Below are 17847 nucleotides of genomic sequence, written 5' to 3'. Positions count from 1 at the left end.
ATTGCAGGGGTTTATACCTGTGCTCAGTAGTAGCAGCAGGGTGAAACCTGTAGTACTGCAGGGGTTAATACCAGTACTCAGTAGTAGTAGCAGTGTGACACCTGTAGTACTGCAGGGGTTAATACCAGTGATTATTAGTAGTAGCAGTGTGACACCTGTAGTACTGCAGGGGTTAATACCAGTGATTAGTAGTAGTAGCTGGGTGACATTTGTAGTATTGCAGGAGTTAATACCTGTGCTCAGTAGTAGCAGCAAGGTGAAACCTGTAGTACTACAGGGGTTAATACCTGTGATTATTAGTAGTAGCTGTTTGACACCTGTAGTACTGTAGGGGTTAATACCAGTGCTCAGTAGTAGTAGTAGTAGCTATGTGACACCTGTAGTACTGCAGGGGTTAATACCAATGCTCATTAGTAACAGCAGTGTGACACCCGTAGTACTGCAGGGGTTAATACCAGTGCTCGGTAGTAGCAGCTCTGTGACACCAGTAGTACTGCAGGGGTTAATACCAGTGCTCAGTAGTAGCAGCAGTGTGAAACCTGTAGTACTGCAGGGGTTAATACCAGTGCTCAGTAGTACCAGCAGTGTGAAACCTGTAGTACTGTAGGGGTTAATACCAGTGCTCAGTAGTAGTAGTAGTTATGTGACACCTGTAGTACTGCAGGGGTTATAGCCTGTGCTCAGTAGTAATAGCTGTTTGACACCTGTAGTACTGCAGGGGTTAATACCTGTGACTCAATAGTATTAGTAGCTGTGTGACACTTGTAGTACTGCAGGGATTAATACCTGTGCTCAGTAGTAGTAGCTATGTGACACCTGTAGTACTGCAGGGGTTAATACCCGTGATTAGTACTAGTAGCTGTGTGACACCTGTAGTACTGCAGGGGTTAATACCAGTGCTCAGTAGTAGCAGCAGTGTGACACCTGTAGTACTGCAGTGGTTAATACCAGTACTCAGTAGTAGTAGCTATGTGACACCTGTAGTACTGCAGGGGTTAATACCAGTGCTCAGTAGTTGTAGCAGTGTGACACCTGTAGTACTGCGGGGGTTAATACCGGTGCTCAGTAGTAGCAGCAGTGTGATACCTGTAGTACTGCAGGGGTTAATACCAGTGCTCAGTAGTAGTAGTAGTAGTAGCTATGTGACACCTGTAGTACTGCAGGGGTTAATACCAGTGCTCAGTAGTAACAGCAGTGTGACATCCGTAGTACTGCAGGGGTTAATACCAGTGCTCAGTAGTAGCAGCAGTGTGACACCTGTAGTACTGCCGGGGTTAATACCAGTGCTCTGTAGTGGCAGCAGTGTGAAACCTGTAGTACTGCAGGGGTTAATACCAGTGCTCAGTAGTAGCAGCAGTGTGACACCTGTAGTACTGCAGTGGTTAATACCAGTGCTCTGTAGTAATAGCAGTGTGACACCTGTAGTACTGCAGAGGTTAATACCAGTACTCAGTAGTAATAGCAGTGTGACACCTGTAGTACTGCCGGGGTTAATACCAGTGCTCAGTAGTAGCAGCAGTGTGACACCTGTAGTACTGCAGGGGTTAATACCAGTACTCAGTAGTAATAGCAGTGTGACACCTGTAGTACTGCCGGGGTTAATACCAGTGCTCTGTAGTGGCAGCAGTGTGACATCTGCCTGCTCCTGGCGCCTCCTTGTGGTGGTCAGCGGTAGTGCGGTGCCTCAGACACAGCGCTGGATTGTTCTGTGCGGGATGTGACCCCGGCGCATGGCTTTCACCGCGGACTTATCTCTACAATTGGGCTTTGTGTGCATTGTGACCGCTAGAAATGACGGCTGTTGGTTGCCACGGTAACAGGAGGCTCTGATGATATCATTAGAACCTGAAGGGAAAGTTCACTCTTGTCTTCTACCCAGAACTATCATGAGTCCGCCATCATGTGACACCATAACGGTCTAAAGGTCACATTATTACACGTGTGAAACACGGAATGTGAGTGGGACGTCTCTTAGCGCCATGATTCCTGGTGTCACGCTCCACCCCCCCATAGTAGAGACCCCCGTAGTGTGACCGAGACCTAAATATTGAAACCAAAACCTCCATTGTGTGACCACTTGTGCAGTTGACACCCCCATAGAGTGAATGCTTCATAGTCTACCTCATCCAAGCTCCGCTCCCCAGGTCTTCTGCTTCATCCCAGCTTTCCTTTTTGTTCACAGCTCTCCTGCCTCAACTATGTTCTCCTGCCTCATCCCAGCTCTCCTCTCTTATCCATGCTCTACTGTATTCCCAGATCTCTCCATCATCCCAGCTCTTCTCTCTCATCCCAGCCCTCCTCTCATGTCCCATCTTTCCTGTCTCATCCCAACTCTCCTCTCTCCTCCCAGCTCTCCTGTCTCATCCCAGCTCTCCTGTCTCATCCCAGCTCTCCTGTCTCATCCCAGCTCTCCTCTCTCATCCCAGCTCTCCTCTCTCATCCCAGCTCTCCTCTCATGTCCCATCTTTCCTGTCTCATCCCAACTCTCCTCTCTCCTCCCAGCTCTCCTGTCTCATCCCAGCTCTCCTGTCTCATCCCAGCTCTCCTGTCTCATCCCAGCTCTCCTGTCTCATCCCAGCTCTCCTGTCTCATCCCATCTTTCCTGTCTCATCCCAAATCTCCTGTCTCCTCCCAGCTCTCCTGTCTCATCCCAGCTCTCCTGTCTCATCCCAGCTCTCCTGTCTCATCCCAGCTCTCCTTTCTCATCCCAGCTCTCCTTTCTCATCCCAGCTTTCCTTTCTCATCCCAGCTCTCCTGTATCATCCCAGCTCTCCAGTCTCATCCCAGCTCTCCAGTCTCATCCCAGATCTCCTCTCTCATCCCAGATCTCCTCTTTCATCTCAGCTCTCCTCTCTCCTCCAAGCTCTCCTGTCTCATCCCACCTTTCCTGTCTCACCCCAGCTCTTCTGTCTCATCCCAACTCTCCTGTCTCATCTCAATTCTCCTGTCTCATCCCAGATCTCCTCTCATCCCAGCTTTCCTGTTTCATCCCAGCTTTCCTGTTTCATCCCAGCTCTCCTGTTTCATCCCAGCTCTCCTCTCTCATCCCAGCTCTCCTGGCTCATTCCAGCTCTCCTCTCTCATCCCAGATCTCCTCTTTGATCCCAGCGTTCCTGTCTCATCCCAGGTCTCCTCTCTCAACCCAGATCTCCTCTTTCATCCCAGCGTTCCTCTCTCCTCCCAGCTCTCCTGTCTCATCCCACCTTTCCTGTTTCACCCCAGCTCTTCTGTTTCATCCCAACTCTCCTGTCTCATCCCAATTCTCCTGTCTCATCCCAGATCTTCTCTCATCCCACCTTTCCTGTTTCATCCCAGCTCTCCTCTCTCATCCCACCTTTCCTCTCTCATCCCAGCTCTCCTGGCTCATTCCAGCTCTCCTCTCTCATCCCAGATCTCCTCTTTCATCCCAGCGTTCCTGTCTTATCCCAGGTCTCCTCTATCATCCCAGCTCTCCTCTCTCCTCCTAGCTCTTCTGTCTCATCCCACCTTTCCTGTCTCATCCCATCTCTACTATCTCATCCCAACTCTCCTGTCTCATCCCAGCTTTCCTGTCTCATCCCAGCTTTCCTGTCTCATACCAGCTTTCCTGTCTCATCCCAGCTCTCCTGTCTCATCCCAGCTCTCCTCTCTCATCCCAGCTCTCCTGGCTCATTCCAGCTATTCTCTCTTATCCCAGCTCTTCTCTCTCATTCCAGCTCTCCTGTGTCATTCCAGCTCTTCTCTCTCATCCCAGATCTCAGCGTTCCTGTCTCATCCCAGGTCTCCTCTCTCATCCCAGATCTCCTCTTTCATCCCAGCTCTCCTCTCTCCTCCTAGCTCTTCTGTCTCATCCCACCTTTCCTGTGTCATCCCATCTCTACTGTCTCATCCCAACTCTCCTGTCTCATCCCAACTATCTTGTCTCATCCCAGCTCTCCTGTCTCATCCCAGCTCTCCTGTCTCATCCCAGCGCTCTTGTCTCATCCCAGCTCTCCTGTCTTATCCCAGCGCTCTTGTCTCATCCCAGCTCTCCTGGCTCATTCCAGCTCTCCTCTCTCATCCCAGATCTCCTCTTTCATCCCAGCGTTCCTGTCTTATCCCAGGTCTCCTCTATAATCCCAGCTCTCCTCTCTCCTCCTAGCTCTTCTGTCTCATCCCACCTTTCCTGTCTCATCCCAACTCTCCTGTCTCATCCCAACTCTCCTGTCTCATCCCAACTCTCCTGTCTCATCCTAACTCTCCTGTCTCATCCCAGATCTCCTCTCTCATCCCAGCTCTCTTGTCTCATCCCAGCGCTCATGTCTCATCCCAGCGCTCTTGTCTCATCCAAGCTCTCCTGGCTCATTCCAGCCCTCCTCTCTTATCCCAGATCTCCTCTTTCATCCCAGGTCTCCTCTCTCATCCCAGATCTCCTGTCTCATTCCAGCTCTCCTGTCTCGTCCCAGCTCTCCTGGTTCATTCCAGCTCTCCTGTCTCATCCCAGCTTTCCTGTCTCATCCCAGCTCTCCTGTCTCATCCCAGCTTTCCTGTCTCATCCCAGCTTTCCTGTCTCATCCCAGCTTTCCTGTCTCATCCCAGCTTTCCTGTCTCATCCCAGCTCTCCTGTCTCATCCCAGCTCTCCTCTCTCATCCCAGCTCTCCTGGCTCATTCCAGCTATTCTCTCTTATCCCAGCTCTTCTCTCTCATTCCAGCTCTCCTGTGTCATTCCAGCTCTTCTCTCTCATCCCAGATCTACTCTTTTATCACAGCTCTCCTCTCTCATCCCAGATCTCCTCTCTCATCCCAGATCTCCTCTCTCTTCCCAGCTCTCCTCTCTCATCCCAGATCTCCTCTCTCACCCCAGCTCTTCTCTCTAATCCCAGCTCTCCTGTGTCATTCCAGCTCTCCTCTCTCATCCCTGCTCTTCTCTTTTATTCCAGCTCTCCTGGCTCATTCCAGATCTCCTCTCTAATCCCAGATCTCTTCTCTCATTCCAGCTCTCCTCCCTCATCCCAGCTCTCCTGGCTCATTTCAGATCTCCTCTCTAATCCCACCTTTCCTCTCATCCCTGCTCTGCTCTCTTATCCCAGATCTCCTCTCTCATCCCAGATCTCCTCTCTCATCCCAGCTCTCCTCTCTCATCCCAGCTCTCCTTTCTCATCCAAGCTCTCCTCTCTCATCCCAGCTCTCCTCTCTCATCCCAGATCTCCTCTCTCTTCCCAGATCTCCTCTTTTATCTCAGCGTTCCTGTCTCATCCCAGGTCTCCTCTCTCATCCCAGATCTCCTCTTTCATCCCAGCTCTCCTCTCTCCTCCTAGCTCTTCTGTCTCATCCCACCTTTCCTGTGTCATCCCATCTCTACTGTCTCATCCCAACTCTCCTGTCTCATCCCAACTATCTTGTCTCATCCCAGATCTCCTCTCTCATCCCAGCTCTCCTGTCTCATCCCAGCGTTCTTGTCTCATCCCAGCTCTCCTGTCTCATCCCAGCGCTCTTGTCTCATCCCAGCTCTCCTGTCTCATCCCAGCTCTCCTGTCTCATCCCAGCGCTCTTGTCTCATCCCAGCTCTCCTGGCTCATTCCAGATCTCCTCTCTCATCCCAGATCTCTTCTCTCATCCCAGATCTCCTCTCTCATCCCAGTGTTCCGGTCTTATCCCAGCTCTCCTGTCTTATCCCAAATTTCCTCTCTCATCCCAGCTCTCCTGTCTCATACCCGCTCTTCTCTCTCATCCCAGCTCTTCTCTCTCATTCCTGCTCTCCTGTGTCATTCCAGCTCTTCTCTTTTATCCCAGCTCTCCTCTCTCATCCCAGCTCTCTTCTCTCATCCCAGCTCTCCTCTCTCATCCCAGCTCTCTTCTCTCATCCCAGCTCTCCTCTCTCATCCCAGCTCTCCTCTCTCATCCCAGATCTCCTCTCTCATCCCAGCTCTCCTCTCTCATCCCAGCTCTTCTCTCTAATCCCAGCTCTCCTGTGTCATTCCAGCTCACCTCTCTCATCCCACCTTTCCTCTCTCATCCCAGCTCTCCTGGCTCATTCCAGCTCTCCTCTCTCATCCCAGATCTCCTCTTTCATCCCAGCGTTCCTGTCTTATCCCAGGTCTCCTCTATCATCCCAGCTCTCCTCTCTCCTCCTAGCTCTTCTGTCTCATCCCACCTTTCCTGTCTCATCCCATCTCTACTATCTCATCCCAACTCTCCTGTCTCATCCCAGCTTTCCTGTCTCATCCCAGCTTTCCTGTCTCATCCCAGCTTTCCTGTCTCATCCCTGCTCTCCTGTCTCATCCCAGCTCTCCTCTCTCATCCCAGCTCTCCTGGCTCATTCCAGCTATTCTCTCTTATCCCAGCTCTTCTCTCTCATTCCAGCTCTCCTGTGTCATTCCAGCTCTTCTCTCTCATCCCAGATCTCCTCTTTTATCACAGCTCTCCTCTCTCATCCCAGCTCTCCTCTCTCATCCCAGATCTCCTCTCTCACCCCAGCTCTTCTCTCTAATCCCAGCTCTCCTGTGTCATTCCAGCTCTCCTCTCTCATCCCTGCTCTTCTCTTTTATTCCAGCTCTCCTGGCTCATTCCAGATCTCCTCTCTAATCCCAGATCTCTTCTCTCATTCCAGCTCTCCTCCCTCATCCCAGCTCTCCTGGCTCATTTCAGATCTCCTCTCTAATCCCACCTTTCCTCTCATCCCTGCTCTGCTCTCTTATCCCAGATCTCCTCTCTCATCCCAGATCTCCTCTCTCATCCCAGCTCTCCTCTCTCATCCCAGCTCTCCTCTCTCATCCCAGATCTCCTCTCTCATCCCAGATCTCCTCTTTTATCTCAGCGTTCCTGTCTCATCCCAGATCTCCTCTCTCATCCCAGATCTCCTCTTTCATCCCAGCTCTCCTCTCTCCTCCTAGCTCTTCTGTCTCATCCCACCTTTCCTGTGTCATCCCATCTCTACTGTCTCATCCCAACTCTCCTGTCTCATCCCAACTATCTTGTCTCATCCCAGATCTCCTCTCTCATCCCAGCTCTCCTGTCTCATCCCAGCGTTCTTGTCTCATCCCAGCTCTCCTGTCTCATCCCAGCGCTCTTGTCTCATCCCAGCTCTCCTGTCTCATCCCAGCGCTCTTGTCTCATCCCAGCTCTCCTGGCTCATTCCAGCTCTCCTCTCTCATCCCAGATCTCCTCTTTATATCCCAGTTCTCCTCTCTCCTCCCAGCTCTCCTGTCTCATCCCAACTCTCCTCTCTCATCCCAACTCTGCTGTCTCATCCCAGCTTTCCTCTCTCATCCCAGCTTTCCTCTCTCATCAAGGCTCTCCTGTCTCATCCCAGATCTCCTGTCTCATCCCAGCTCTCCTGGCTCATTCTAGCTCTCCTGGCTCATTCCAGCTCTCCTGTCTCGTCTCAGCTCTCCTGGTTCATTCCAGCTCTCCTGTCTCATCCTAGCTTTCCTGTCTCATCCCAGCTCTCCTCTCTCATCCCAGCTCTCCTCTCTCATCCCAGCTCTCCTGGCTCATTCTAGCTCCCCTGGCTCATTCCAGCTCTCCTCTCTCATCCCAGCTCTCCTCTCTCATCCCAGCTCTCCTCTCTCATCCTAGGTCTCCTCTCTCATCCCAGATCTCCTCTCTCATCCTAGGTCTCCTGTCTCATCCCAGATCTCCTCTCTCATCCCAGATCTCCTCTCTCATCCCATATCTCCTCTCTCATCCCAGCTCAACTCTCTCATCCCAGATCTCCTCTCTCATCCCAGCTCTTCTCTCTAATCCCATCTCTCCTGTGTCATTCCAGCTCACCTCTCTCATCCCTGCTTTTCTCTTTTATTCCAGCTCTCCTCTCTCATCTCACCTTTCCTGTTTCATCCCAGCTCTCCTGGCTCATTCCAGATCTCCTCTCTAATCCCAGATCTCCTCTCTCATTCCAGCTCTTCTCTCTCATCCCAGCTCTCCTGGCTCATTCCAGATCTCCTCTCTCATCCCAGATCTCCTCTTTATATCCCAGCTCTCCTCTCTCCTCCCAGTTCTCCTGTCTCATCCCAACTCTCCTGTCTCATCCCAACTCTCCTGTCTCATCCCAGCTTTCCTCTCTCATCCCAGCTTTCCTCTCTCATCTCAGCTTTCCTCTCTCATCAAGGCTCTCCTGTCTTATCCCAGATCTCGTGTCTCATCCCAGCTCTCCTGGCTCATTCTAGCTCTCCTGTCTCGTCTCAGCTCTCCTGGTTCATTCCAGCTCTCCTGTCTCATCCTAGCTTTCCTGTCTCATCCCAGCTCTCCTCTCTCATCCCAGCTCTCCTCTCTCATCCCAGCTCTCCTGGCTCATTCTAGCTCTCCTGGCTCATTCTAGCTCTCCTGGCTCATTCCAGCTCTCCTGGCTCATTCCAGCTCTCCTCTCTCATCCCAGCTCTCCTCTCTCATCCTAGGTCTCCTCTCTCATCCCAGATCTCCTCTCTCATCCTAGGTCTCCTCTCTCATTCCTGCTCTGCTCTCTCATCCCAGATCTCCTCTCTCATCCCAGATCTCCTCTCTCATCCCAGATCTCCTCTCTCATCCCAGATCTCCTCTTTTATCTCAGCGTTCCAGTCTTATCCCAGGTCTCCTCTCTCATCCAAGATCTCCTCTTTCATCCCAGCTCTCTCCTCCTAGCTCTTCTGTCTCATCCCACCTTTCCTGTGTCATCCCATCTCTACTGTCTCATCCCAACTCTCCTGTCTCATCCCAACTATCTTGTCTCATCCCAGATCTCCTCTCTCATCCCAGCTCTCCTGTCTCATCCCAGCGCTCTTGTCTCATCCCAGCTCTCCTGGCTCATTCCAGCTCTCCTCTCTCATCCCAGATCTCCTCTTTATATCCCAGCTCTCCTCTCTCCTCCCAGCTCTCCTGCCTCATCCCAACTCTCCTGTCTCATCCCAACTCTCCTGTCTCATCCCAACTCTCCTGTCTCATCCCAACTCTCCTGTCTCATCCCAGCTTTCCTCTCTCATCCCAGCTTTCCTCTCTCATCCCAGATCTCCTGTCTCATCCCAGCTCTCCTGGCTCATTCTAGCTCTCCTGGCTCATTCCAGCTCTCCTGTCTCATCTCAGCTCTCCTGGTTCATTCCAGCTCTCCTGTCTCATCCTAGCTTTCCTCTCTCATCCCAGCTCTCCTGGCTCATTTCAGATCTCCTCTCTCATCCCACCTTTCCTCTCATCCCTGCTCTGCTCTCTTATCCCAGATCTCCTCTCTCATCCCAGATCTCCTCTTTCATCCCAGATCTCCTCTCTCATCCCAGCTCTCCTGTCTCACCCCAGCGCTCTTGTCTCATCCCAGCTCTCCTGTCTCATCCCAGCGCTCTTGTCTCATCCCAGCTCTCCTGGCTCATTCCAGCTCTCCTCTCTCATCCCAGATCTCCTCTTTATATCCCAGATCTCCTCTCTCCTCCCAGCTCTCCTGTCTCATCCCAACTCTCCTGTCTCATCCCAACTCTCCTGTCTCATCCCAACTCTCCTGTCTCATCCCAGCTTTCCTCTCTCATCCCAGCTTTCCTCTCTCATCAAGGCTATCCTGTCTCATCCCAGATCTCCTGTCTCATCCCAGATCTCCTGTCTCATCCCAGCTCTCCTGGCTCATTCTAGCTCTCCTGGCTCATTCCAGCTCTCCTGTCTCGTCTCAGCTCTCCTGGTTCATTCCAGCTCTCCTGTCTCATCCTAGCTTTCCTGTCTCATCCCAGCTCTCCTCTCTCATCCCAGCTCTCCTCTCTCATCCCAGCTCTCCTGGCTCATTCTAGCTCTCCTGGCTCATTCCAGCTCTCCTCTCTCATCCCAGCTCTCCTCTCTCATCCTAGGTCTCCTCTCTCATCCCAGATCTCCTCTCTCATCCTAGGTCTCCTCTCTCATCCCAGATCTCCTCTCTCATCCCAGATCTCCTCTCTCATCCCAGATCTCCTCTCTCATCCCAGCTCAACTCTCTCATCCCAGATCTCCTCTCTCATCCCAGCTCTTCTCTCTAATCCCATCTCTCCTGTGTCATTCCAGCTCACCTCTCTCATCCCTGCTTTTCTCTTTTATTCCAGCTCTCCTCTCTCATCTCACCTTTCCTGTTTCATCCCAGCTCTCCTGGCTCATTCCAGATCTCCTCTCTAATCCCAGATCTCCTCTCTCATTCCAGCTCTTCTCTCTCATCCCAGCTCTCCTGGCTCATTCCAGATCTCCTCTCTCATCCCAGCTTTCCTCTCATCCCTGCTCTGCTCTCTCATCCCTGCTCTGCTCTCTCATCCCAGCTCTCCTCTCTCATCCCAGCTTTCCTGTGTCATTCCAGCTCTCCTCTCTCATCCCAGATCTCCTCTCTCATCCCAGATCTCCTCTCTCATCCCAGATCTCCTCTCTCATCCCAGCTCTCATCTCTCATCCCAGCTCTCCTCTCTCATCCCAGCTCTCCTCTCTCATCCCTGCTCTCCTCTCTCATCCCTGCTCTCCTCTTTCATCCCAGATCTGCTCTCTCAGCCCAGCTCTCCTCTTTCATCCCAGATCTCCTCTCTCATCCCAGCTCTCCTCTCTCATCCCAGCTCTCCTCTCTCATGCCTGCTCTCCTCTCTCATCCCTGCTCTCCTCTTTCATCCCAGATCTGCTCTCTCAGCCCAGCTCTCCTCTTTCATCCCAGCTCTCCTCTCTCATCCAAGCTCTCCTCTCTCATCCAAGCTCTCCTCTCTCATCCCAGCTCTCCTCTCTCTTCCCAGCTCTTCTCTTTCATCCCAGATCTCCTCTCTCATCCCTGCTCTCCTGTCTTATCCCAGCTCTCCTCTCTCATCCAAGCTCTCCTCTCTCATCCAAGCTCTCCTCTCTCATCCCAGCTCTCCTCTCTCTTCCCAGCTCTTCTCTTTCATCCCAGATCTCCTCTCTCATCCCAGCTCTCCTCTCTCATCCCAGCTCTCCTCTCTCATCCCAGATCTCCTCTCTCATCCCAGCTCTCCTCTTTCATCCCAGCTCTCCTCTCTCATCCCAGCTCTCCTCTCTCATCCCAGCTCTCCTCTCATCCCTGCTCTCCTCTCTTATCCCAGCTCTTCTCTCTCATCCCAGATCTCCTCTCTCATCCCAGATCTCCTCTCTCATCCCTGCTCTCCTCTCTCATCCCTGCTCTCCTCTCTCATCCCTGCTCTCCTCTCTCATCCCTGCTCTCCTCTCTTATCCCAGCTCTTCTCTCTCATCTCAGATCTCCTCTCTCATCCCAGATCTCCTCTCTTATCCCAGCTCTTCTCTCTCATCCCAGATCTCCTCTCTCATCCCAGCTCTCCTCTCTCATCCCTGCTCTCCTCTCTCATCCCTGCTCTCCTCTCTTATCCCACCTCTTCTCTCTCATCCCAGCTCTCCTCTCTCATCCCAGCTCTCCTCTCTCATCCCTGCTTTCCTCTCTCATCCCAGCTCTCCTCTCTTATCCCAGCTCTTCTCTCTCATCCCAGATCTCCTCTCTCATCCCAGATCTCCCCTCTTATCCCAGCTCTTCTCTCTCATCCCAGATCTCCTCTCTCATCCCAGCTCTCCTCTCTCATCCCTGCTTTCCTCTCTCATCCCAGCTCTCCTCTCTTATCCCAGCTCTTCTCTCTCATCCCAGATCTCCTCTCTCATCCCAGATCGCCCCTCTTATCCCAGCTCTTCTCTCTCATCCCAGATCTCCTCTCTCATCCCAGATCTCCCCTCTTATCCCAGCTCTTCTCTCTCATCCCAGATCTCCTCTCTCATCCCAGCCTTCCTCTTTCATCCCAGCTCTTCTCTCTCATCCTAGATCTCCTCTTTCATCCCAGCTCTCCTCTCTTATCCCAGATCTCCTCTCTCATCCCAGATCTCCTCTCTCATCCCAGCTCTCCTCTCTCATCCCAGCCTTCCTCTTTCATCCCAGCTCTTCTCTCTCATCCCAGCTCTCCTCTCTCATTCCAGCTCTCCTCTCTCTCATTCCAGCTCTCCTCTCTCATTCCAGCTCTTCTCCTCTCATCCCAGATCTCCTCTCTCATCCCAGATCTCCTCTCTCATCCCAGCTCTCCTCTCTCATCCCAGCCTTCCTCTTTCATCCCAGCTCTTCTCTCTCATCCCAGCTCTCCTCTCTCATTCCAGCTCTCCTCTCTCTCATTCCAGCTCTCCTCTCTCATTCCAGCTCTTCTCTCTCATCCCAGATCTCCTCTCTCATCCCAGATCTCCTCTCTTATCCCAGCTCTCCTCTTTCTTCCCAGCTCTTCTCTTTTATTCCAGCTCTCCTCTCTCATCCCATCTTTCCTAGCTCTGTAATATACAAATAATGGTGCCACATAATGCTACTTTGCTGTGAACTGAAGAGTTACCCGCCAGCTGTGATATGTGACGTGACATCTAGACGATCCATTAATTATGGATAATCTGCACCAGGAGACTTCTCTGGTATATCACCGCCCTGTAATCATTGTGGGAAATAAAAAGGACCATAAATCACGTGGATAAATCTCATCCTCCATCCATTATGTGCCACCGCCCGACAAACTGTAATTTACCAGAGACAATTCATTATCAGAGGAAATCTGCTACTTACACTGTCACTTACCTACTGCGCAGCGCTGTACAGAGGTCGCCATCACTGCCTCTGCTGTGTCCACTGGGCTGAGAATCTGATCTCCATTTCAACCTGTCAGTCTGTGTAAGGAGGGGAAGGAAACACCAGAGAACATATTAACTCCATGCAGTGTCATACATGGTCAACCCCAGGACCCACCGCTAACAGTGCTGACCACTGAGCCACCCGTCACCGGGTCCACTAACCCATCCCCCATCAGACGCCGCGTCCTTCAGTCCATCTGTAACCTATAAACCTTCATACATCACTGCACAACACGCAGGGACTACTCAGTGAGGAGCCGCAAGGACCCCCATTATACAAGGACTCGTCCATTATACAAGGACCCCCATTATACAAGAACTCCCCCATTATACAAGGACTCCCCCATTATACAAGGACTCCCCCATTATACAAGGACTCCCATTATACAAGAACTCCCCCATTATACAAGGACTCCCCCATTATACAAGGACTCGTCCATTATACAAGGACCCCCATTATACAAGAACTCCCCCATTATACAAGAACTCCCCCATTATACAAGGACCCCCATTATACAACGACCTCCATTATACAAGAACTCCCCCATTATATACAAGGACCCCCATTATACAAGAACTCCCCGATTATACAAGGACCCCCATTATACAAGGACTCCTCCATTATACAAGGACCCCATTATACAAGAACTCCCCCATTATATAAAAGGACCCCCATTATACAAGGACCCCCCCCATTGTGCAAGGACTCCCATTATACAAGGACTCCTCCATTATACAAGAACTCCTCCATTATACAAAGACCCCATTATACAAGAACTCCCCCATTATACAAGGACTCCCCCATTATACAAGGACTCCCCCATTATACACGGACTCCCCCATTATACAAGGACTCCCCCATTATACAAGGACCCCCATGATACAACGACCTCCATTATACAAGAACTCCCCCATTATATACAAGGACCCCTATTATACAAGAACCCCCCCATTGTGCAAGGACTCCCATTATACAAGGACTCCTCCATTATACAAGAACTCCCCCATTATACAAGGACCCAATTATACAAGAACTCCCCCATTATACAAGGACTCCCCCATTATACAAGGACTCCCCCATTATACAAGGACTCCCCCATTATACAAGAACTCCTCCATTATACAAGGACCCCCATTATACAAGGACCCCCCCCATTGTGCAAGGACTCCCATTATACAAGGACTCCTCCATTATACAAGAACTCCTCCATTATACAAGGGCCCCCATTATACAAGGACCCCCATTATACAAGGACCCCCCCATTATACAAGGACCCCCATTATACAAGAACTCCTCCATTATACAAGAACTCACCGATTATACAAGGACCCCCATTATTCAAGGACTCCCCCATTATACAAGGACTCCTCCATTATACAAGGACCCCATTATACAAGAACTCCCCCATTATACAAGGACTCCCCCATTATACAAGGACCGCATTATACAAGAACTCCCCCATTATACAAGGACTCCCCCATTATACAAGGACTCCCCCATTATACAAGGACTCCTCCATTATACAAGGACCCCCATTATACAAGAACTCCTCCATTATACAAGAACCCCCATTATACAAGAACTACCCATTATATACAAGGACCCCCATTATACAAGGACCCCCCCCCCCCCCATTGTGCAAGGACTCCCATTATACAAGAACTCCCCCATTATATACAAGAACTCCTCCATTATACAAGAACTCCTCCATTATACAAGGACTCCCCCATTATACAAGGGCCCCCATTATGCAAGGACTCCCCCATTATATACAAGAACTCCTCCATTATACAAGAACTCCTCCATTATACAAGGGCCCCCATTATGCAAGGACTCCCCCATTATACAAGAACTCCCCGATTATACAAGGACCCCCATTATTCAAGGACTCCCCCATTATACAAGGACTCCCCCATTATACAAGGACCCCCATTATACAAGGACTCCCCCATTATACAAGGACCCCCATTATACAAAGACCCCCATTGTACAACGACCTCCATTATACAAGAACTCCTCCATTATACAAGGACCCCCATTATACAATAACCTCCATTATACAAGAACTCCCCCATTATACAAGGACCCCCATTATTCAAGGACTCCCCCATTATACAAGGACCCCCATTATACAAGGACTCCCATTATACAAGAATTCACCCATTATACAAGGACCCCCATTATTCAAGGACTCCCCATTATACAAGGACCCCCATTATACAAGGACCCCCCATTATACAAGGACCCCCATTATACAAGAACTCCTCCATTATACAAGGACCCCCATTATACAAGGACTCCTCCATTATACAAGGACCCCCATTATACAAGGACTCCTCCATTATACAAGGACCCCCATTGCACAAGGACTCCCCCATTATACAAGGACTCCCCCATTATACAAGGACTCCTCCATTATACAAGGACCCCCATTATACAAGGACTCCCCCATTATACAAGAACTCCCCGATTATACAAGGACCCCCATTATTCAAGGACTCCCCCATTATACAAGGACTCCCCATTATACAAGGACCCCCATTATACAAGGACTCCCCCATTATACAAGGACCCCCATTGTACAACGACCTCCATTATACAAGGACTCCTCCATTATACAAGGACCCCCATTATACAAGGACCCCAATTATACAATGACCTCCATTATACAAGAACTCCTCCATTATACAAGGACCCCCATTATACAATGACCTCCATTATACAAGAACTCCCCCATTATACAAGGACCCCCATTATTCAAGGACTCCACCATTATACAAGGACCCCCATTATACAAGGACTCCCATTATACAAGAACTCCCACATTATACAAGGACCCCCATTATTCAAGGACTCCCCATTATACAAGGACCCCCATTATACAAGGACCCCCCATTATACAAGGACCCCCATTATACAAGAACTCCTCCATTATACAAGGACCCCCATTATACAAGGACTCCTCCACTATACAAGGACTCCCCATTATACAAGGACCCCCATTTTACAAGGACTCCCCCATTATACAAGGACTCCCCCATTATACAAGGACTCCCCCATTATACAAGGACTCCTCCATTATACAAGGACCCCATTATACAAGGACCCCATTATACAAGGACCCCATTATACAAGGACCACATTATACAAGGACTCGTCCATTATACAAGGAACCCCATTATACAACGACCCCCATTATACAAAAACTCCCATTATACAAGGACTCCTCCATTATACAAGGACCCCCATTATACAAGGACTCCCCCATTATACAAGGACCCCCATTATACAAGGACCCCATTATACAAGGACCCCATTATACAAGGACTCCCCCATTATACAAGGACCCCCATTATACAAGGACCCCCATTGTACAAGGACTCCCCCATTATACAAGGACTCCTCCATTATACAAGGACCCCCATTATACAATGACCCCCATTATACAAGAACTCCCCCATTATACAAGGACCCCCATTATACAACGACCCCCATTATACAAGAACTCCCCCATTATACAAGAACTCCCATTATACAAGGACCCCCATTATATAAGGACTCCCCCATTATACAAGGACCCCATTATACAAGGACTCCCTCATTATACAAGAACTCCCCCATTATACAAGAACTCCCCCATTATACAAGAACTCCCCCATTATACAAGGACTCCCCCATTATACAAGGACTCACCCATTATACAAGGACCCCCATTATACAAGAACTAATGTGTGTCCTCCCAGTAATTCATGCTGGATCGGTGTGTTCCCCAGTAATACATGCTGAATCTGTGAGTCCTCCCAGTAATACATGCTGGGTCTGTGTGTTCCCCAATAATACATGCTGGATCTGTGTGTCCCCCAGTAATACATGCTGGATCTGTGTGTGTCCCCAGTAATACATGCTGGATCTGTGTGTCCCCCAGTAATACATGCTGGATCTGTGTGTCCCCCAGTAATACATGCTGGATCTGTGTGTCCCCCAGTAATACATGCTGGATCTGTGTGTCCCCCAGTAATACATGCTGGATCTGTGTGTGTTTCCCCTGTAATACATGCTGGATCTGTGTGTTCCCCAGTAATACATGCTGGATCTGTGCGTCCTTCCAGTAATTCATGCAGGATCTGTGTGTCCTCCCAGTAATACATGCTGGATCTATGTGTCCTCCCAGTAATACATGCTGGATCTGTGTGTCCCCCATTAATACATGCTGGATCTGTGTGTCCTCCCAGTAATACATGCTGGATCTGTGTGTCCTACCAGTAATTCATGCTGGATCTGTGTGTTAATGGGGGACACACACAGATCCAGCATGGATCTGTGTGTCCTCCCAGTAATACATGCTGGATCTGTGTGTCCTCCCAGTAATACATGCTGGATCTGTGTGTCCTCCCAGTAATTCATGCTGGATCTGTGTGTCCCCCATTAATACATGCTGGATCTGTGTGTTCTCCCAGTAATACATGCTGGATCTGTGTGTCCTCCCAGTAATACATGCTGGATCTGTGTGTCCTCCCAGTAATACATGCTGGATCTGTGTGTCCTCCCAGTAATACATGCTGGATCTGTGTGTCCTTCCCAGTAATACATGCTGGATCTGTGTGTCCTCCCAGTACTACATGCTGGATCTGTGTGTGTGTGTCCCCCGCCCCCCCACCCCCAGTAATACACGCTGGATCTGTGTCGTTTACCCCCCCCCCCCCCCCAGTAATACATGCTGGGTCTGTGTGTCCCAGTAATTCATGCTGGATCTCTTTGTCCTTCCAGTAAAACATTCTGGATCTGTGTGTCCCCCAGTAAAACATTCTGGATCTGTGTGTCCCCCAGTAATACCTGATGGATCTGTTTGTCCTTCCAGTAATACATGCTGGATCTGTGTGTCCCCCATTAATACATGGTGGATCTGTGTGTCCCCCAGTAATACATGCTGGATCTGTATGTCCTCCCAGTAATACATGCTGGATCTGTGTGTCCTCCCAGTAATTCATGCTGGATCTGTGTGTCCCCCATTGATATATGCTGAATCTGTGTGTGTCCTCCCAGTAATACACGCTAGATCTGTGTGTGTCCTCCAGTAATACATGCAGGATCTGTGTGTCCCCCATTAATATATGCTGGATCTGTGTGTCCACCCCCCCCCCCCCCCCCCCCCATTAATACATGCTGGATCTGTGTGTGTCCTCCAGTAATACATGCTGGATGTGTGTGTCCTCCCAGTAATACATGCTGGATCTGTGTTTCCTCCCAGTAATACATGCTGGATCTGTGTGTCCCCCAGTAATACATGCTGGATCTGTGTGTCCTTCCAGTAATACAT

This window comes from Bufo gargarizans, chromosome 1, assembly GCF_014858855.1.
Source record: "Bufo gargarizans isolate SCDJY-AF-19 chromosome 1, ASM1485885v1, whole genome shotgun sequence".
In the NCBI taxonomy this organism is placed as follows: Eukaryota; Metazoa; Chordata; class Amphibia; order Anura; family Bufonidae; genus Bufo; species Bufo gargarizans.
The sequence above is the reverse complement of the archived record's forward strand: the minus strand, read 5'-3'. Positions refer to the sequence as shown.